This window comes from Cryptomeria japonica, chromosome 8 (assembly GCF_030272615.1).
Source record: "Cryptomeria japonica chromosome 8, Sugi_1.0, whole genome shotgun sequence".
NCBI classification, from domain to species: domain Eukaryota; kingdom Viridiplantae; phylum Streptophyta; class Pinopsida; order Cupressales; family Cupressaceae; genus Cryptomeria; species Cryptomeria japonica.
The window spans coordinates 252,807,306-252,830,930 of NC_081412.1; the positions used below are offsets into that span (position 1 = coordinate 252,807,306).

Here is a 23,625-nt window from a genome sequence, read left to right on the forward strand (position 1 = left end):
ACGGCCTACAACATGTTCAAAGCACTTGAAGATGCATTTAAGATATCCAATGCAAGTAGAACCTTGGCTTTAAAGAGAGAAATAAATCATATAGCTATGATCAAAGGGGAGTCAGTCAATGTCTACTTCATGCGGATATCAGCCCTAAGGGATGAGCTAGCGACCCTTGAATATGAGATCCAAAGCAAAGAATTAACACTCATTGCTCTAGATGGGTTGCCTAGTATATGGGAAACATTCATCCAAGGCATCAGTGCAAGGGATAAATTTCCAAAGTTTGAAAGGCTAAAAGCAGACTGTCTCCAAGAAGAATCAAGGTTAAATAAGAAAGGGATCAGACAAAAGAATATAGATGAAGATCTTCAAGTCCTAAATACAAACTCCAATAAGAAAAGAAAGTAGAAACTATTTAAGAAGAGGAAAGGCCGTCATGGCAAGAACACCTTCAAGAAGGATCTTTCACAGATTCAATGTTACAGATGTGACAAATTCGGACACTATGTTGCCAAATGTCCGGAAAGAGCCAAACAACAAGCCACATTTGCCAAAGCAGGAAAATCTAAAGGGGAAGATGACTCCGAGAAGTATGTACTCTACTCAACACTTACAAACCAAGCATCAAACAAGGTTAACTCCTGGGTGATCGACAGTGGCTCATCCAAACATATTACAGGGTTTAGAGAAGTGCTAGACTCTATGATAGAGGAAAATGATGAGGAAGTGACTATCGGAGATGACTCCACACATCCAGTCAGAGGAGTTGGAACCTGTCAGGCGTATCATTGCAACTTAAAGGAGTACTATATGTCCCAGGCATCAAGAGAAATCTAGTCTCTATATCAGCACTAGAGGATAATGGGTACAGAGTGACCTTCATGGACAACAGAGTGTTGGCTTGGCAGAGGAATTCATCTATCAAGAAAGCTAAAACCATTGGTCAAAGACAAGGCTACTTGTATGAGCTGTGCACAGAGCCCAACCTAGCCCTAATCCATGAAGCTACAGATGCTAATGAAGTTTGGCATAGAAGACTAGGTCACCTGAATTTTAGAGCTTTATCATCAATGGGAAACTTTGTCACAGGTCTACCTAAGTTAAAGCAATATCATTCAGGGGCATGCAAGGGATGTGCCCTAGGTAAAAATCCTAAGGGTGTTTTTCAAAATAGTACTAGGAAAACAAGCAAAGTTCTAGAGTTAGTTCATTCTAATGTATGTGGACCTATGTCCGTACCTTCTTTAGGGGGGTTTTTGTATTATGTAATATTTGTTGATGACTACTCTAGGAAAACTTGGATCTACTTTCTAAAATGTAAAGAATCAGAAGAGATTCTTAATAGGTTTAAGGAATTTAAATCACTAATAGAAAACTACTCGGGAAATAAAATTAAAACCTTAAGTACTGACAATGGGGGGGAATACACTTCATATTTGTTTAAAGATTTTTGTAAAAATGCTAGGATTAAGAGGGAGCTTACTATACCTTATAATCCTCAACAAAATGGGGTCGCTGAGAGGAAAAATAGGACAATTGTAGAAGCTGCCAAAGCCATGATTCTTGATCAGAATCTAAATACCAATCTTTGGGCAAAAGCAACCAGCACTGCTGTATATGTACAAAATAGATGTCCTCACTCTCATCTTGAAGATAAAATCCCCGAGGAAGTCTTTACTAAAACAAAGCCAGATATTAGCCACCTTAGGATATTTGGGTGCCCTGTCTACATTCATGTACCTAAGGAGAAAAGATTAAAATTAGAGCCTTCTGGAAAAAGGGGAATACTTGTAGGATATAGTGAAACCTCCAAGGCCTACAAAATCTATATACCTGGTCAGAGGAATATTGAACTGAGTAGGGATGTAATCTTTGAAGAAGACTTAGCCTTCAAAAGGGCCCAAAGCTCAATAGAACCTGAAGTCTATATCCCTACTCCTAGCATAGATGAAAACCCTGCTCTTGAGCTTTAGAGGGAGAGTCTTGAGGAAAATGAATGTGAAACTCAAAACCCACCTAGAGAAAATTTCAAGAAAAGACCACTATGGGCCACCAAAACTGTAGAAGAAGCTCAAAAGTATGTTGCTCCTTCAGGAACCTTCAGAGAAAGCAAAAGGCCTAACAAATTCATTAGCTATGTTGCCCTTATGAATGATCTTTCAAAAGCTGAACCTAATAGTGTATTAGATGCACTTAAACATCAAATATGGAAGGATGCCATGTCTGAGGAATTTCAGTCCATAATGAAGAATGATGTCTTGGAAATTATTTCTAGGCCAACTAGAAAATCTGTTGTTTCTTCCAAATGGCTTTTTAAGATCAAACATGCTATAGATGGCAGTATTGAAAAACACAAGGCCAGATTTGTAGCTAGAGGGTTCTCTCAAAAAGAAGGAATTGATTATGAAGAAACATTTGCACCTGTAGCCAGATACACCTCAGTAAGAGTTGTCTTAGCCATTGCCGCAGCAAAGGGATGGAGAGTTCATCAGATGGATGTTAAGACAACATTCCTTAATGGTGAGATCTCAGAAGAAGTATACCTAGAGCAACTTGAAGGGTTTGGATTCATGATGCAGAGTCTCATGTGTGTAGACTCAAGAAAGCCCTCTATGGGCTTTAATAGGCTCCTAGGGCCTGGTATGAAAGAATTGATACTTATCTCTCAAAACTAGGCTTCTCTAAGAATGATGCAGACCCTAATCTCTACTATAAGAAAAACAAAGGTGATATGCTAATATTGATTTTATATGTTGATGATTTATTAATCACAGGAGAAGATCACCTTATAGATCAATGCAAGAAAGATCTTTCTAAAGAATTTGACATGAAGGACTTGGGATTCCTTCATTACTTCCTAGGCTTGGAAGTATGGCAAAATTCTGATAGCATTATACTAAACAGGAAAGTATACCTTGGACATTGTGAAGAGATTTGGAATGATAAACTGCAGACCCATGACCTCTCCAATGGAAACAAATCTTCATGAACTTAAGGAAGCAGCAGCAGAGTCACAACCCACCGATCCTACTCACTACAGGCAAATAATTGGGTCTCTGATGTATCTGGTAAATACAAGACCAGATATCTGCTATGCAGTTAATGCTTTGAGTCAGTTTATGTGTGAAAGGAGATACACTTGATAGCAGTAAAGCACATTATGAGATATCTACAAGGTACTCTAAATCTTGGTCTCAAATATGAGAGAGTTGATCTAGATCTACACGGATTCACAAATTCAGATTGGGCTGGAAGTGTGACTGACAGGAAAAGCACCTCAGGATGCTGTTTTAGTTTAGGTTCAGCCATGATATCTTGGATCAGGAAAAAGCAGTCTTCAGTAGCACAGAGTTCCATTGAGGCCGAATACATTGCAGCTTCCATGGCTGCCCGAGAAGCAGTATGGCTCAAGAAGTTGCTTGTAGGATTATTCAGTGAACCAATGAAACCTACTTTTATCCACTGTGACAACCAGAGCTGCATAAAAATTTCAGTAAATCCAGTGTTCCATGACATTATCTAATTATTTAATTAATTAGATCTTTTAATTACTTTATTTACTTAAGCTAAACTTAGGTGCTTTTTATCTTCACTTAGTTGAGCTAATATTTAGTTATTTGAGCTAATTTTAGTTTCCTAATTTGTGATTAGGTTTCTCTTGCTTTCTAGAAAGAAAGACGTCCATTCATTGTAAACTATCCAATTCATTTATAGGTTAATCTCAATATCAGATTCCTCTTTGGATTAATTCTCTCTCAAGGTTGCATAGCATTAATCATGGCTTCTTCTCTTCAGATGTGATAGGTGTTTTTCTTTCAGGTGATTCATGGGCTTGTGGAATTGAACAAATAACTCCAACATTTATGACTTGGATCAATGCATGCAACTCCTTATAAATAGATTAATTCAGTTTAGTTGCAAAGAAAGTTTCAAAATGAGAAGCCACTAGATGACCACTTTGTTTCAAAACAACTTGAAGTGCCAATTGTGAAGCATTTGTCTCAATCTCAAAAGGCTGTGATAGATCAAGTACTACAAGAAATGGTGCAAAATATAGTTTCTTCTTCAATGTGTTGAAGACATTGGAATGGCCCTTTTAAGTCTTCTGAGTGTTGGGTATTAAACGGTCTAAATGGGTGTTGGCTTTTTTTCAATGAAATTGCAATTCTTGTGATATTATCTTATCCTAGCATCAAAAGTTCTGAAAGAAATGATTATTTAATTTCATTTTTCTGCTTTTTGCTGTGTGAGAAGATTAAAAATCAGATTTTTCAATCACGGGGATATTACAATGATAGTTTCCTTTAAAGCTGCGACAAGTTGTTCGTAGGTGTTGAGTGGGTTTCGAGCATCTTGGTGCTTAGTGGTCATGATTGGTGATGACCTTATTGACTTTAGAGAGCTTCAACTTTGCAAATACAACTTTGCCTTCATAGGTGTTTGGCTATAATTGAGTTGAGTCCCCATGTCAAGAATTCAATTGGCAAGGACCTTCGAGTCATGAGAGCCATCAAAGATATTGACCTCTTGTGGTAAGGGTGTTCTCAAGATGGGCAGGATGATGAGTGGCAAGTCTCATGATGAGAATTCCATTGATTTTTTCTCTTATGTAGATACTGTACCAGCAAGTTCAACTACTTTCTCAGTCAAATTAGCAGATATATAATGAGTTAAATCTAGTGGTAGATTGATTTTCAAATAAGAGTGAAGATTCCACTTTAATGTCAATCAACTATGGATTCTATCTCTGTAAGTGTTGTTCCAACTTCTATGACCAATTAACAATATAAATAATATAATTTGGATGTTCTTACCAACCCTCTAATGGTTGCCATCTACTTCATTCATACAGTATGCAATCCTGACATGAACAAAAACATGTTATGAACATTGAATGCTACCGTATGCCTTCTTGCCATGCCATTTTTTGTTGTGCTTTCGTTGTTGGGTGTCAATTGAGTACTTTTCAGTACTTTTGTAGAATTACTCTTATTATTTGTTGTTGATTGATATATGAACTTGCAAGATTGAAATATGAGTAAGGGAGCATTCAAACACATTCACACATGGGATAGAAGACAAGATTTACCCTAGAGAAAGTCAAAATCTGAGAAACTCCAGCAATGGGAAAACTAGCTTCCTCAGATCCTGTAATGTACCCTTCTCCGCAGTGATTAGTTTAGTGGTCCATTGGCCTATTCCAGAGACCCGTAGGCTATTTGGAAAGGAGAATTAGGGTTTCCAACTTTTGTGGAGTTCTACTTGATCTTTTTAGGGTTTACCAAGAGGGAATTCTTCAATTCTGTCTATGATTTCCTTCTGGGTTTTTCATGAGCTCTAGGGTGGCATAACATGCATTTGATTCTTTGGTGAAGTGAGAACTTACTATTTTTAGTAAGTTAGGGTTTGGCTGTTTGGATGATGTTGTCTTACTGAGCTTTCCAAGCTCTTTCTTTAGGTGCGAAGATCATGTTTTTTGGAGGAGTATTCCATGACTTATTATTTTTAGTAAGTGGCAGTATTGAGCAATTCTATTTTTAGCAGTTTGGACAGGGTCCTGTTCCTCTAGCAGTTCAGTGGTCTTCATTGCTCAACTTCATCTTCGATTTTGTTGATAATCAGTATTGGAGATATAAGTGATTTAATTAAATATTATTTCCTTATCCTAAGGTTTAATATTTAATTATTTTATTACTGATTAATGATATATTGGGCGACTTAGGAAAAGACATATTTATATCTGATATCAATGTTATATTTTCCTAAGTTAGGTGTTGAAATTTGAAGAATGCATTATGTTATTATTGAAGACTTAGGCAAGTTCGAACTTGTTTAAATTGTTGGTAAAAATGCAACTTGGGTGCCCACCTTGGGAAATGAAACGAAATGTCATTTGGACGCCATGTGTGAGTGAAATGAAATGCAAATTGGAGGTGAATTTGAGGGCATTTACATTTGAATTTCAGAGGAAAAAAACTATAAATACAGGTGCTTGACCTCCCTTTTGGATATCTTATGAAATTGCATTGTTATGCTGCCGGTTTGGCGATTGAAAATCTGAGCTTCGAAGTGTGGCTTCCTAGCTAAGTCCTAGTTTCGTACTTGGAAGATAGTACCTAGTTGTGTTCCTGTAATTCCAGTGCTGTCCGTGAGTGTTCTGCAAATTGTGGAAAGTTTAGTGTGGATTTTGGGGTGTTTCCTTGTTGTTGGTCGCGGCATTGCTAAAACCATATTTTGCTCATACCTCTTGATCAAGTGATTGCATCGTTCTGGGTATCAGCTCTTTGGAAGCATATTGGGAAGACAATCATTCTCCTATCTTGGCGTGGCTTTTGGTGGTCATCACAATTTTTGGTTGCAAATTGAAGTTTGCTGCTGTAGCACCATTTTCAGACTTACCTTGGGATGCGTGCAACACATTCCGGGTTTCCAAGTTGCGAGTTTGCGGTATTGGATTGGTTGCCTATGTTATATTAGTCATTTGCATTTTATTTGGTGTGATTCTGGTTAGTTTTGAGAAAGTTATGAGTGTTTTGGTGTTTCCGGTAGTGGCTGGATAGTGTGTTTTGTAGCTTGCAGAATTAGAACAGCACTAGTGTTCAAGTGTGGTGTGATTTTGATAGTGGATTGTTTGATATCAACATTAAGCTTCTTATCTTATCTCTCATCTCTATTTTGTAAGATTGTTTCAATAGTACTGATCAATCATTCTTGTTGTTCTTATCTGTAATTCCCACTGCATAAGTGGAAGAGGCTGGCTTAGCCGCCTTCTTGCTTTGTAATTCAGTTTATGTTCTCAGTCCTCCCACTGAATAAGTGGTCAAGTGATAAATTTTATGCAATTGTCCTCCTGCTAAAATATGCGGTAGAGTGATAGCTTAATGTAATGTCCTCCAGCTGAAATACGCGGTAGAGTGATTGAGTTTCAGTTCTTGTTATTTCCCTTTGCTGGTTTACCGCCAAGAGTTTAGTTTTTATCCTGCTGGATAAGAAGAAGGGGCTGGCTTGCCGCCCGTGCATTGTAATTTCAGTTTGATTTATGGTGCTAACGATCCCTGGAACACTGTATGCTCTCACCCTCCCAGATTGGGCTCTCGGTGAACAAAAGGTGGAAGGGTTCCCTTTCAGCAGTTTGGTTTATTTCTTTAACCTTAATGGGTTATGGTGTTTGCTTGTAATTCTTATTGCTAAAAACAAAAAAAAGTTAAAGGGGAATATTATAGATCCACTATAAATATGCAATTTTACAATCTTGTTGTCTTCATGAGGCCCATTGGGATGCCAATCATAATCAGTAATATCTAGATGTTTGTAAATGAGCTTTGCAATACAGTGGATAAGTGATAATCTCAAAACCAATTTAGTAACTACCATTATGTAGTGAAATGCACAATGCACTAGCTGGTCCAAACCCTTAGGGATGCTGATTCTCAGCTCCAATGGCTATGAAAATGGCCAGTGAAGGATCAAAACAGCTCTCCTTCCTTCTTGGGAAACAACATTGCATTCCTTTGTTTGCATGCTTAATTTGGATTGAAATGCCAATTCTAGCAGATTGATGTTTGACAAACCACTTTGGCGATTCCAAATCTGCCCTAGTGGTTTTGAAACCACCACATCTGATAGAAATGAAATGACCTCATCAGTGCTTAATTTGTCTCCAACCTTTTGGTAACTATAAATTTTGCATACAAACTCCAAAAAAGGTGCATTTTTTTTGAAAGTACATAATTATTTTAGAAGAATCTGGATATGTAAAAATATTCAATTTCGGATACAATCGAAGTACAGTTTTGCATATATGAGGCCAAAGCCGTGTCCAAGCACTTAAAAACTATTATTGAATTTGAACAACTAATCTTGTTGATGAAAAAGATCCATACATGGATAACAAACATCTCCTCCCTACAATTTAAATGAAAATATTATGTAATTAATCGTCTTCATCTAGATTTTGCTAAAATAAGTACATTTTCTTAAAAAATTGCCACTGAAAAGGATTTCTTATGAGGGAGAAAATGCCTTGGAAGTTGCAAAAATGGAAACATGAAAGAAAGTCACAAAATGAACTAAAAATCTGAGGAACATGAAGCACAACTACTAGAAATAAAGATCACCAATGTGTCGCTGTTCTAAAAATAGCGAAAGATTGTTTTTTTACTTGATTAGAGTCTAGATGAGTTAGAACAAATCTGTCAAAGTTGAAGGGTGAAATTGAAGCACAATCTGTCCATATGTAAGGATTTTGATGCAAAAGGGTAAACACATAAACCATCTTTCACATACAACAACTCAAGTCGAATTGAAATGCTATGAAACAAAAAATGAAAGTCTGCAAATAAGAACTTGATTTTTTCACTCAACAACTTAAGAAATCAGATGATGTCTCTATAAATCTGCAAATACATGAGATTTCAGCCTTATGGGCTGATGAATACAGTCACAAATGTGATGTAAAACAAATCTAAAACAGCTACCGATAACATGAGAGAGCTAGAGAAATGATCTTCTTTCTCTGCAAAACCTGTTCTTCAATCTACAAATCTTCAATAGAAACCTCTACTGCTATCAACCATGGATTCACAAATCCATTTGCTGCTGCAATACCATCTTCAAACCAGAAAATGCATGTGTTTGTCCTTCTCCTTCAAAATGCTACGCTCAAGAATCTTTCCCTTCAAAATTCTAGAAAATGACCAAGTTAAATTGCCAATATCATAAATTTTAAAAGTTTTATTAAACCCCAAATTATTGGTAACCCAAAAGGCTACGCCAAAACATGGAAAAAGCCATAAAACCCCTTTTAGAAAATGCATTTAATGTTCAAATGGCATTTTTTCACTCCACTTCCAAAACTACCAAAAATGTCCTACCAACTAGACTCCCACTCCACAGGTAGGGGCTCAAATTGGAAAAAGACAGTCAACTCAGCTTGGGCACTCAGATTTTAAATTCCTACACTTAGGAGTAATTAATGAGTTGGCATAATGCAATAATTCTCATTTCTCACGCCTACAATGGTGTTTTCAACTTCAAACTTCAAAATTGGCTCCTAAACTATCTCACACATCAAAATTGTTGCAACACTATAAGTGACCAAATACTAAATAAAATATTTTGGCCTAAATATTGCATTTATTCACCTACAACATAATTAACCAAAACCTTAGGGAAAAATAATTAAATATTCTCTTTTTGGTTGATGAGGATTGCCTTAGACCATGGATGCTTCTGCATTAGCTTTCCCCAAGCACTTGATGATGTCAGTAGGATGGCATGGCACAAGCATCTCTAGGATGATGTGACACTAAGTGTGTTAAGAGTGAAGAGCACTCAAATATACTGAGAGGTGGGGGGGGTGTGAATCAGTATATTATTTAATTTTCACTTAAAATAATCTGAAACAATGCTGCTACTCAAATAACCATACACATTTGCAAGGAACACAACGAACACAATTATTTTTCTCGTGGAAACCCAAAATGCGATAAAACCACGTAGATGAATACTAATAGATTTCTTTTACAATGTTTGTAGAGGCACCAACCCCTAGATTGATTTGTGAGCACCAACCAACAGGAAGCACCAACTCCCTTATTTCGTAAGCACCAACTTACAAGAGGTACCAAACCCTTCAAGTGAAGCACCAATTCCACTAGATCAAGCACCAACTTCAAAAATGAGGCACCAACCTCAATACAAACTTCTGATATGAATAATTCCTCCAATAATTGTCATAAATTTGATCGTAATCTTTTGTTGTGACCATTTCACACATCGCCCCATTAAAATGGGGATCCCCTCTTTTTGCTTTTGTTTTGCTTGTTCTTCTCTCTGCTTTTAGGGTTTTGAGTAAGTGGGTGAGTTGTTTGAGGTAGGGCTAAGCCCCAGGGGTTTCTTTTGGATATTTTCAAGCCGAGTCCAGTCAGATTTTGAAAGTTATTATGCATCCTCCCGAAGATTGCAATTTTTGAAATAAGATGAGTCTGTCAGGAAGTCAGATATGTCTCAAGTTAGGTCTAGTCAGGGTTTTTTGAGGGAAAATTCAAATTTTGTCTAAGTGTTAGCATTTTGAAGATGGAATTGTATATTCTTGCCTAGGCGAATTTTGATCAAATTTTGGAGGCGAGATGATGCCTGAAACAGAGAAATCGCTCCTGTCCTTCACTGGAGGCCCAGGACGAATTTCATTCTAAGTGCAATTTCTTGTTTTGGGAAGGCTAGATAATTGATTCCTGGCCTTAAAGATGACCTAATTATGCCTTGTGAAATGATTGAAGACCTAAATTGTGGATATTTTAGCTTAGAAAAGTGAAATCGCTCCTGTCCCTCTCCCAGGGACCAAGACGAAAATGTTTTTAGTGCATTTTGGTCTCTGACTTTTTTTAATTTGTTTTGTGTAGGGTCTACAACGGAGATAATTGAACATGACTTGATGATTTTAAGGATTTTGGAGATTTGAAAATAATAAAATTTGAAGGATTAAGATAAATTCGCCCCTGTCCCTCCCTGAAGGACCAGAGCGATTTTCTTTATACATACCTTTTTGGACCTTTCTCGGACTTGAACTCTCGTTCATGGCTTGTAAAAGGGTGATATCTTCCCCAGCAAAGGATTTTCGAGATGAAAAGTGAAAAAGATTTGGCCTAGAGGGCAAAATTCGCTCCTGTCCCTCACTGAAGGACCGGAGCTTGAATTTCAAATTTGCATTATCCTTGCAAGATTAAAGTGATTTTATGATTTGAAGAGGCCAAGGGAAGTGTGTTCTGTCCGTTGAATATAACTTGAGTGGGCCACAAAGGAGGGAATCAACCCAAAAGACAACAATCGCTCCTGTCCTTCACTGGAGGACCAGAGCGATTTTCTAACAAGGCAAATTTCTTGAAAAGGTAAGGCAAGTTTCGTGTTTGAAATGAATGAAAGAGGGCGTAATTGGTTCATTGAAGATAATTTCGAAGGCTAGCAAAGCACAAGTAAGTTCATAATTGCAAAATGGCTCCTGTCCCTCTCCAGGGGGCCAGGGTGAAAACCTAAAGGACTATCTCTTCTCTCCAAATTGGGACGAACCTAGGCCAAGGCACAAGTTTGGAATGATATTTGAAGTGCTTCGGAGTGAAATGGAGTTGCAAGAACCACAAACTTCGACGACAATTGGCTAAAGGCGCTCTTGTCCTTCACTGGAGGACCAGGGCGATTTTTATAAAACCAATAATTTCCCTCCAAAACCACGCCAAGACAAGGTGGTGCAAGATGAGAAATGTCTTTTAAAAAATGGTGAACAAGGAATTGCTTCCCAAAGATTGACAATCCTAGGCTCAAGGACAAAATCGCTCCTGTCCTTCACTGGAGGACCAGGGCGAAAATCTTGGGAGAGTCTATTTTGCCTTGAAGAAACGAATTAAGCATGCATAGAATGGGTGAAGGAGATCGTTGCTTACCCCACAACATGAATTGGCAAGTTGGAAGATAAAGATCAAGGACAAAAGACAAAAATCGCTCCTGTCCTTCACTGGAGGACCAGGGCGAAAATGTCCTAAGGTACGCTCCTCTTAAGGATCGAGTAAATTAAACTCAAAGTTCCGAATGAAAATCCCATCTTGGACGCCAAGGAGGAGATTTTGAACGTGAAAGCAAGGAATGCGAGGCTTAAAATGAAGAGCGCTCCTGTCCCTCTCCAAGGGACCAGAGCGAGGTTATTAACATTCATTGTTTTACCATGCTTGAGCGCCAATATCCTCCCAATCACATTAAATGCCAAATTCGCTAAAGACTTCAAAATATTTAAAAAAAAATTTCAATTAAATTGGCATTTAATAGCTAATTTTTGAGCCTTAGAAAATCGAAATTTTAATTATAAAGGCATTTAAATTAATTTTTATTGAAAATGGAGCGCTTTGAGGTATTATTTTTATCCATTTTATTAAGTCGGCCTTCTTCTTTTATTAATTTTTGTTTATTTTGGGTCCTATTTTACCAAGTCGGCCTATGGAAATGAAGTGGTGAGCGCCTATATAGTAGGGGTGTGTTGAGCAATTTTAATCAATCATTCATTCATTGTTTCAAGCACGATTTGGAGAAGCAAGGAAGAAGTGCGAAATATGATTTAGCTGGAGCGAACTTTGTTGAAGACTAGAGGTGGTAGATTGATGCTCGTGAGGACTAGAAGAAGGCGCATTTTGCTAAAGGAAGGAGTTCAATCTACATTTTGCCTAGCGAATTCTCCTTATTTTTGCATCGTTTTTTAGAATTAATTCTCAAGTGGAGGTATGGCGAGATCATCCTTGTCCCAATGTTGAAATTTTGAATTTTGAACTTCAAGTTTTTGAAAATTGCGTAGTTAAATTAGGAAATGATAACTTAAAGATTTATCATGAAGTTTCCTAATTAAAAGCTTAAATCTTCCTTTCTACTCTATATTCCTACGTTGCAAAATATATTGCTCATTATGAAATGTTGTGTAGGTGACAAGATGGCGACCCCAAAAGCAGGAGCATCCACTAGTTGTCCAGCTCTCATGAAGGAAGATCAGAGGAATGAAGAATTGGAGACTAAGATCGTGTCAAAGTGGAGCAACATTGGAGATACCAACTTGGGAAACTTCAGTGTGAAGAAGTTTTGAGAGGTCCCTTACATTGGAAAGCCATCACCTGTCGCAAAGAAAGTAATTGAAAGTGGCATCATCAAGGCGGCCGGTTTCCCTCCAGCAGTCCAATGCCATGAGTTGATGATCGAGTGTGCCCGCCATTATGACCCACAATCAAGATCAATAGTGTCCAAGGAAGGGAACACTTTGGCTTACCTTTCGGAAGAGGCTATAAGTGAGGCTCTCCATCTTCCAGAACGTAAAGATATGATTTACAAAAGCTTAGAAGGAGCTAGGTCCATGTATGAAGATGATCCAGACACTTGCTAAAGCATCATCAATAAGAATTGGTTACTCAAAAGTCATCCTCGCCTGAGCAAGATTCCCAACACACCACATAGGATCGACTTCCAGGAAGAATATAAAGATTTGATAACTTTGCTCAATCGAGTTACAGGGGCTTCTCAGGCCTTCTATTTTGAGAAGTGGATGTTCTACTTCATCCAAGTGATAGTTCAAGGAAAGGGAACGATTCATTGGGCTAGAATTATTAGCCATTGCTTGGACGTGCAGTTAAGGAGACTGAAGGCTACCAAGTCCTTCCACATGAGTTCATACATCATATATGCCTTGATCAGAAGTTTCGAATATGCAGGACTACCTCACAGAGGAGTGATCGGAAAAGGACTCGGAGAAGTCAGAGTTTGTGAATCTTATGTTCATTTGCATCACCCACCAGGAAGTGACTACAAGTTAGTCAATGATACCTTTACGATGAATATCACCAGGATATTGCAAGGCGGGATTCACAATCGGTTATCTCAAGATGCACAAGAGCTTGTAAAGAGGTATGGTGCTTGGTTCATCCAATTCCAAAAGTTTACATATATTAGAGTTCATGGGTGTCCTTCACCTCCCTATATGTTGCCAAGATACCCGACAGATAGGATAGTGCTACTTGGGGTGACTAGGCAGTTGGCGGCTTATGCGAAGGCATTCAGACACAGGCATGGAAATGGAATTCCTGTGCCTATCATACTTGAGGTATGTCCTAATGCTCTAGCCTTAGATGATGCAGAAAGGGAGTTGGCCTTATATTCATTTTCATTCTTTGCCTTGAGGGAGAATTTTGATCCTTATGGGTATATAGAAGAGACAGTTGGTAGAAAGTACAGGCATGAATGTCAGGTAGAAGACTTTTGGATGAATCTCTCAAGTGATCTAGAAGTAAAAAGAAAGATGCATTCCAGATTGCCTTTAGATTTCATCAGGAAATGCAAAGTTTACAGAGTGGCCGATCAAGCTCAGGACAGTGGCAGACATCTTCAATCATCTTATGACCGAGAAGACAAAGAAGTGAGGATAGATTGGAACGAGCCTGAGGTTTTGGACTTAAAAGCTTTGATGGCTCCAGTTTTGTCATATACTCGCAAATGGGTAGATATACAACATCAAAAGTTGAGAGATCAGAACGCACCAATAACTTTTACTTTGGAGGAAAGGCCAGGAGAAGGAGGAGCAAGCGTAAGTGAAGGCGATCCTCATCCTAGAAGTGCAAGTGAAGGTAATCCTCATCCTAGAAGCACAAGTGAAGGCAATCCTTATCCTAGGGGCACGAAGAGGAAAGAAAGACCTGAGAAAAGGGAACCCTCCAAGAAGAAGCAAGAGGCCAATCGAGATCGCTCATCCGGTACATCTTCTCGACATGAAAAAAGAACGAGTCAGGTTGTAGGACAAGAGAAGAGGGTGCCTGAAGTCGAGGAATCTATGGAATCAATGGTACAGAATGATAAACACGAAGAAGGGCAGGCATCTCAACGTTCATCAAGTCAATCTCCCCAAGTCAGTGAGCTACATGAAGACAAGAATAATGATGAAGTGACATCTCCTCTCCGAGAAGAAGAACCATTGCCTAAAGAGATACAAGTTAGAGAGACAAGATCCACCATTCCGAATTGGTTGAAGGAGAGGCTAACAAGGGTGATTGTGATCGAGGATGAAGATAATGTGATTGACTTAGAAAGCCTTGTAGGAAATTCTCAAGGAGTAACAGAGAAGAGGAAGGCCACCAAGATGTCCAAGATGATCAGAGATGAGACAGGGTTCAGGAAGTTGCAGATAGCTACACCAGTAGTGGACAAGTATGAAGGTGAAATCCTTGCAGAAGAGTATGATGTAGAAACCTTTGAACTTGGCCCCTTCACCGCTGAGCAGACGCTGGATGAGGCAACCGATTCATTTGAGGCACTTAAAGACAAGCTTAAGGAAGAAATGGAAAAGAATAGAAAGCTTGAGAGAGAGGTCGGTGCTTGGAGAGGCTACTTTAGCCATCTCAATCAGCCCTTGGGACGTCAGGATCCAGCAGTGTCTCCCGTGCAAGCACTTCCCCTTGAATCAGTTGGTGAGGCAGAAAGATTTAAGAGCCTGGTTCAGCTTATGAGCTCTTGGATTGATAAATCCCACACAGTTGCCGTTGAATTCGCAACAAGAATGATGCAGACCATCCATCGAGCTATCCAGGTCCTTGAGATCATCCACAACCTAATGATAACAGTAGCCGCCTTTGCCCACACTAGAGATGTTATCATTCCTGTTCTACAAGTAATTAGGCAAACACCAAGGAAGATCCTAGCACAAGAAAAGATAATGGATGGAGGAGCTCATAATTTACTCCAGTGGTCAACTCTACTCCAGATGAAGGAAGTTCTTTTCGAAGACATCAACACCAAATGCAATCAAGTTGAAGAGGTCATCCATCCAATTCAGGACAAGGTGTTTGGGGTGTTATGTTCTATTCTTGGCAGGAGAATCGAAGATGAGACAGATGTGGATCTTCAAGAGTTGGAAGAAAAGGTCAAGGTCATCTTTTGCAAAGATGAGAATGTTATCACACATGAACAACGGGATCAAATGTTCGCTACTATGCTCCTGATTGAGAAAATCAAAGAACTCGAACCTGGATGGGATGCGGCTCTTCTCAAGGCCTTTGATCAGGTTATCCATTTGGAGGAACAAATGAGGAATCTTCCCGAGATTCCTATTGCTGAGGTTGAAGGAATTGTGTCCAGATTCATTGCATATGCTAAGAAAGAGCATTGGAAAGGGAATAAGGTTCTAGAAGAGAGGTTGTTGTAGATGATGTGGCACCTTAATTATCATTGGTCTATGTTTCCTAGATTTTTGTGCCAATTAAATATTTGGCTATGCATTTAATATTGTTCAATAAAAGGGGAACTTTTTGTAACAAACCCTAATTAGGGTTTAGGTGTCAGAATCTCAGCCGTTGATCTTCTTTTGATCTGGGTCGTTCATTGTAATTGAGGATGCTATATATACCCTCACTCATTTTCATTTTGTCATTAGAATTAGAGATTAAAAGGAGAAATAGATATTAGAGTCAGATAGTTAGAAGTTATTTTGTAGCAAGATTGAGTATTTGAAGAGAGAATTTCAAGCAATTGTTGTCTATTTTGGCTTTGAGATCAATAAAATATTGAAGTTATGGTGTTTTATTGCAATTCTTGTGGCTACTTTCATGGTTGCTTGCTTTCTTGAATCATTCTTGGTTGAAGTAGTATTTAAATTTGAAGGACTAAGTGTTGAGCTTGATCTTTGGTGAGATTCACGTTCCAAACCACTAGCTTCTTGCTGATTGTAAGGACGCCTTGTGTGGTCAACTGGAGATATTTGGATTGCTTAAATCTTCAATCATTATTGAACTATTGATACGTACTTTCATGGTAGTGTCTATGATTCTTGATGAATTGAAAAAATCATTAGTCACCTTAGAAGATCGCATCAATTTCAGTAGAGTTGTTATTCCTTGGCAATACTGAAATTGGTAGTCTTACCAAGTCTAGCCTACATTGAATCATTCTTAGGATTAGATTAGAATTCATCTCTTGTAAACCCTACCTTTTGATCTTTTTGAGAACTTGTTAGTTTTAGGAAATTCTGTTCCTATAATTCGGAGACGTAAGGCCCCTTGATGAAACAGCATTCACAACGACCACTGGTGCTTATCCACACGTAGAGATCCTACATCGAAGAACCTTGGAGTCATCCTGATTGATCCTTTTTTGCGACATCTTCAGCAATCAGAGGCTTTATTCAAGAGAGGATAAGGTACCCTTGGGTATTTTATTCTGTGTTTGATTGTGTACAAAATACACGTCAACATCTTCTCAGAATCTGCTCATACACTTGTAGATAATTATTCTCACAGTCTTTTGTCAAATTTGCTGTTGATTTCCATATAAACTCCTCTTGTGACTGATCTTTATGTATTCAGTCTTATGTACACCAGAAACACAGTATTACTCTTTTTTTTAATTATTTCATCAGCATTTCACATCACATAGTCTAAGAATCCTTTATTTTCTGTATTATAATCTCAGCATTACATTCAGAATTATTTTTCTCACACCTCACACTCTACACGCTATGAGCATGTTGGTTGAAAATTTTGTACACTTGGGGAGATATACAAAATTGTGGCTTCAACCACAACACACGAGTAAAAACTCTCCTAATTAAGGGAAGACTCCCCCTATCTAACTACAACTTTGAAAATAAAATAGGATGGGACAGCAATCTTTCTTCTTTTTTCAAGAAAGACAATATCCTTTTCTCTTCACAGAAAAAGATAGCGATTGAATATGAACAGCAGTAACCACTTTCAAGTGAAATAAGAGAAAGGAAATGAAGTTTCCTAAAAGCGCAAAGACTTCTGTCACTTCCTTTGGGACGAGACAACAATATCAAGCTCAAAGACTTGATTATATGAAGTCCTATCTACCCTTTGCTATACTAAATTTTACAACGAATAAAAAACAACAGCTCAAAGACTGAAATAATCTATTCTTTCAACACAAAGACAAGAACTAATGCAAGCTCAAAGACTTGCTGCTATTTCTTATCAAACAATAATTTTTCCTCAAGAATAGACGCAAGCTCAAAGACTTGCTGCTCCTTCTAGAGATTTTCCTATTTTAATTAATCTTCTCTACTTGCAGCTCAAAGACTTCAAATCAGATTCGACTAAGCTCCTTTAGAAACACTTTGCATGGAAGAAATAAAAAGATCCAAACTCAAACATGTAGCTCAAAGACTCAAAACTTGAGTAATCCTTCTTTATTATTCTTCAAAAACTTTCAATTCACATACATAAACTCAAAGACTTCTTGCTGTAAATTTGGCAGAGTTTTTGCTTCCTTTCCCAAAAGATAAAAATTACAATAGACCCTTCAAGCATTTATAGAAGAGGAGCCTTGAGAAAAAGGTGGGAGGATCCTAACTAACTTGAGAGACTCTCTCAACCACCAAGACTTATTCAATAACTAACTAAGACTTATTCCAACTACAGTCCTAATTGGACACAACTTGTAGTTGCCTTACATGTAATTATAAAAGTGCAAGTAATGTGTAACTTGCATTTTACAAAAAATACTTTTACATGTAACTTGTCAAAACAAAATTACTACTAAAGATTACAAAAGAGGGAAAATTCAACTAAGTGTTGAAAAACACTTAAGTTGCATTTTGTGAAGACACAAATCCTTGAAATTTCTGGATGCTCATTTGTGGTTCTTTGGGATTCGGTTCATGGGTGTTCTTGGCAACAACCATGGTCTTCACAATAGTGTCATGACATCGGAGGAGCGCATAATTGTTTTTTATCTAGGATAGACTAGATTTCATGCAGAAAGACTTGGTGTTTCATCAATGTCTGAATTGAAGCGGCTGAGATTTGTTCGCTCCTCCATTCATTATGAATCTTCATTTGTAAATCAGCAAGAACTTCTTCTGGAATTAGCTCTCTATCCTGACTTACTATGTTACAAGAGGCCCTTTCACAATGTGAGACAATATCTTGGAAAACTTTGCCCCGGAATTTCTTTGCATTGCCGATCTCCTCAATAAGCGATTTAAGAACAAGGGCCTTGTTTTCCAGGAGTTCTTCAAATTCCAAGTACATGATCCTGGAAGAGATGATGGTATGCTCCTGCAAATTACTCAGCTGTTGTTAGGGCATGGTACGCCAGATTGTCAAACTTTCTTCAACACTTTCCAGATTCTTTTTGAAAGTATTAGAAATCTGATCCAGTTTCTCCTCAATGGTCTCCAACTTAGACATTATCTGAAAAATATCTTTCATTACCTGTGCACATAGATCATGAAGCTGATCAATCTAGGAATCCAGTGCTTGTACCTTCTGAGCAGCCCCTTTCCACTCCACGAATTGATTCTTGGGAACCAGAAGAACCTATGGAGTTACTCCCTTCAGCAACAGGTTTTGTGATTTTATGAACGACTGCCATAAGCTGTCGATTTTCCTCTTCTAGCTTGTTTTTCTTTGCTAGAAGTTCATCACACCTTTGCACCAATGAAGCAACAAAAAACTGAGCATCATGTTTAATGAGCTCATGCGTCTGTTTTCCCAACTTTATCCTTGTAACCTTATAATCGACAGCTGACATTTCTTCAAGTGGCTTATCTGCAATAGGTTCCACAATTTCAGCTACCTTCATCTTGTTGCTGTCAACAGTTACTCTGGATATAGTCTTGGCCTTCTTAGCAAGTTTGGATGTGGACTATTTCAGTTGCTGATAGTCAAAGGCATCAGGTGAGATTTCTTGCTTCTTCCTTTTCGGGGTGAAAGAACTAAGCCATGGAGGCAAAGTCATCAACTCCCCTCCAGTAGCAGCCGTAGGCAAAGGAGTAGCAGTTTCTGTTTGAATCACCGTTGTCATCCTGGGAGGAATATCTGTTTGGACAACAACCACGGTTTGCTTAGTTACCAATGGGCATGAAGATTGCCTCATGAATTCTTCAAAACCAGAAGTGGAAGTATCGATTTCTGATAACTAGATGCAAGTAGGAGTATCCTCAGGAACTTCCGACACACTCTCTTGTTGATGATCAGGAGATGGCTCGTATGCTCAAATGGGAATGGCATTCTGAGGAGACTCATCCACAAGCAAATCAGGAGGAGAAAGAGGCGTCTCAATGGAAACTGGTGGAATGATCTCATGAGGCGACTTTGAAATTGGAGACTTAGGAGCATCATCAGATTGCTGCCCCGCTTCTGGATTATCCAGATCAATCACCTGAATATGGAATCGTGATTTTTCCTTTCCAAGAACTATCGTCTTCTCAGGAGGAAACACTACTGCACTACTGACTCGCAACTTGATCCTTGTGCCCAAATGTGATGTCCCCATCTAAACAATCAAAATATTATATTGCCATTCTAAAATAGAATTTAATAATAAAAAATAATAAAATTAAAAATATAAAAAAATAATAATATAAATATAAATATATATATATATATAAACAAATAAATGAATAGAATGAACTAAATAAGATATTAATAATAATAATATACAAGACTCAATATATAATTTATATTTATTAAATATTAATATTGATTACATATTCATCAATTAATAATATAAATTATACAATATTACATTATTACAAAACACAAATAAAAAGTTCTCATTGGCTCCTTGAGTTGGATTGTTGTTGGCAGCATATCAAATGATAAATTTGGGGCAGACCAGATCTGACGCATGTCAGAATGGTCTCCCTTGCAAAAGTATAAGAATCCTTCCAAGTGAAAATATGAACCATACAATTATGGTGATGATGACCTTTTGGTGGTGATTCATTAAAATGATTAATCTCTTATATTTATATGAGAAAACAAAGGTGACAGCTGGATCAATAAAGATAGCAGTGATATTAATATTCGATACAAGCATAGAAGATAGCATGTGATAAAAAGAAGACCGGAATTAGTCAACGACCATAATAAGTATCAATGAATGACATATCCTAAACAAGATACGATTATAGATGAGAATCGATAATAAATTACCTTGAAGACTAGACGGAGAGTTTATGATCCTTCAAAGCTACGTAAGACTGCAAGAGATACCCGTGGTAAATAATTATCGAAGGCAATCATTCAAGACTAAGGCATAAACCTTTGATAATCTGCCTTACCCGTAACAGAGATCATTTTTATGTTAACAAAGGAGATTCATACCAAGGAGACCTCATGATAACTAATTACCATCTGTTAAACATAACAACCAATCATGCGATTTTAATGGAGTCCGATAATGGATTATATAATAACAATAGTAAACAAGAGGTGTGATTGGAATAATGAAGTGACACGATCCCGTAACGAAGCATGCTCTTTAGCTTTCAAAGAGCACAACCATTCAATTGTGAAGAGTTATATAAGACAAATCAAATCATTCATTCAGAATAAAGGGGAGGAACGGAGAAGGGTAAGGAAAAACTGCGGTTAGTGGAACCACTACTGCTGGGAACATAATAGGTAAGTAATAAATTAATATTTTATATATATGTTACAGGTTACTTATTGTATGTAATATGGAATATAAGTAATTAACGTTCAAATATATACAGTAAGGAATGAATGTTTTAATATATATGTAACGAATGAAATTAATACATATTTAATATATATGTTAACGAATGTAATTAATACGTATAAATATGTTAAGGAATATTTTAATTTATATGTTAATGAATGATTTTCATATGTTAATTAATATGTATAAATATGCTAATGAACATGTTAAGAGATATGTGTAAACATATGTGATAAATATGCGTAAATAGATGTTATTGAATACATATTAATAAATAGATAGGAATATATTGAACATTGATATGCATATGTATGGCTTGGTTGATTAAGTTCAACCAAGAAGAGACGGATCTGGCCAATCCCCTCTGAGGACTTGGATGATGAGGACATCACCCAAGGCAAGGAATAGACAAGGGTCTTCCTTGGATGGCTTGGGTGTAAGAGGTTACACCCAAGACAGGATTCGAACACATCTTCGATTTCCTGGAGGACTTGGAAGCAAGGGGTTCCAAGAGGGTGAGCTTCACGGCCGCCTAAGGACATCTTGGAAGCAAGGGTTTCCAAGAGGGCGAGCCTCACGGCCGCCTAAGGACGTATGGCATTCGTATCCTTTTATTAGATGAAAATTATGATTATGTTAATTTAGTATTAAAGATAGATTGCAAATTAAAAGATGGTTTATACCGATATATATATATATATATATATATGTTGTATTCTAACAATTTGTTTTGCAGGTAGTGATCTCTAACTAGTAGGGACATTACACCGAAGATGATGCACCCTCCTTGTTGTCAATCGGAATCTCAGACTTCTGTCCAAGAGGCCCCGTAGAATCATCTTCTTTACCAACCTTGATTTTTATAAGTCTAACAACATTACTTTTCAGCCATGCGTTAGTGTTGGCCAAGATAGGCTGAAATCTCTCAAGGATGGATATGCACTCTTTGTGCGACCATTGGATCAAAGGAAGTGGAGCTTCCTCAACCCTTCATGAAATGTATTCAGGAACAAGTATATGCCCATCATCAATCATCCCTTGTGGAATATCCGCCAAGTTCAAATCAACAATCTGCTCGACAGTGAGCCTGCAATAATCCATCTTCAGGACTTCAGCTTCTGTGCAGAGATCTACCCAGATGTCCTCAATGCGATGCACATGCACAAATGATTTCTTGATCTTCTCCTTCATACCCCTATAATCAAATCAGCTCTAGGTTTAAACCTTTTGAGCTTGATTTCCTGCAATTCAGTCTCCATGGCCTTAGCCTTCACAGATGTGACAAGAGAATACAGACTAATTTTCAATGGGTTTGTGGTAGAGATCCCCATTCCAACCTTGTGTCTAGCAGACTGAAAAGTGTGGACAGCCATGATCTGTCTTCTCAACTCGATAAGAATGATCTTATCAGTTGGGTATCTGGGAAGCATGTATGGCTGACCGCCATAGCATCTGATCCTCATATAGGTGAAGGTGGGAAACTGCAGAAACAAGCATCCATACTCGCACACCTTGTTCCATGCCTCATCTGATACTCTCTTGTTCCTAAGATTTCTGTCAAACTGACACATGAAATATCCGAAGAATGCATCTTGGACTCTTCTGAAATGCAGTCTGCTGGGTCTCAACGGCAACTGGTCATAATAGTCCCAAACTGGTATAAGTGAGCAATCACCCTTGGTAGAAAGACCTGGAAAGTGTCTAAGTGATGCTGCCAAATATACCAAATAAGAATTCACGAAGAAGGTCATGGTGGTAGGAACTGCTGCAAGTTGTTCGCACAAGGCATCGCTGATGACTTCTCCCCATGAAATGTGATGAGACTGCCTTATGAACATGATGAACTGGTACATCCATGGCTCAAAGACATTGGAATGCTCAAGGCCCATCATCCTGCTGAGAAGGGTTATAGTGTCTCCAATCTCCCATTTGAAATCGCAGCAGTACAACTTTGCCCACCTTGAGAAGGAGGCTCATGGCTCTTGGATCCACCTATTGATGTGTCTCTTGCAATCTTTTTCCCTCTTCACATAATACTCCGCTGCACTTTCTTTGGAGATTTCCATATAAATAGGTGCAGGAGGTATTCTGAAGACCTTCTTGATTGTATCTGCATCAAGACGGATTATAGCTTCGCCATCATCATTTTTGATGACTCTTGTCTCTTTGTCGAAATGATGGGTGCAGGCAAGAATAAATTCAGGTTCTAGAGAAGCCACCGGAAAAGAAGATGCATGGTGGATATGGCTGTCCAACAGCCGCTGCATGTTATTATCTTGTGGATCTTCCACCCTATTGACGAATTTTGACATATCAACGTGCCCTATTTCCGTGTCCCTGATGCGATCCAAAGGAGAAGAAACCTGAGAAGGTGCAACCTCGTTCTGATATTTGTCATAGCTGTATTTCATCTTCTTTGGAGCTGGAGATGCTGGCAAATCTGACATTGATTGTGAACCTGAAATACTGTGATGAAGACTTAAAAGAGTTAAGGCAACATCATAGTCAGCTGCAAATATCATTCTTCCTTCTTCAAATGGGAAAAAATTCGATTCTTGAACTTCACGATTTTGTGAGAGGAAGAGGGGAAATATATAGAAATGGGAAAATGCTGATTTTGACCAATTTCGGATC

At 38.0% G+C, this 23,625-nt stretch overlaps 1 protein-coding gene across 5 annotated transcripts in view; it reads left to right on the top strand.

The window, feature by feature from the left end:
- LOC131059993 (uncharacterized) overlaps nt 1–23,625 on the top strand; it is a 257,233-nt gene that overhangs the window by 106,082 nt on the left and 127,526 nt on the right. The gene's annotated exons all lie outside the window — the stretch shown is intronic.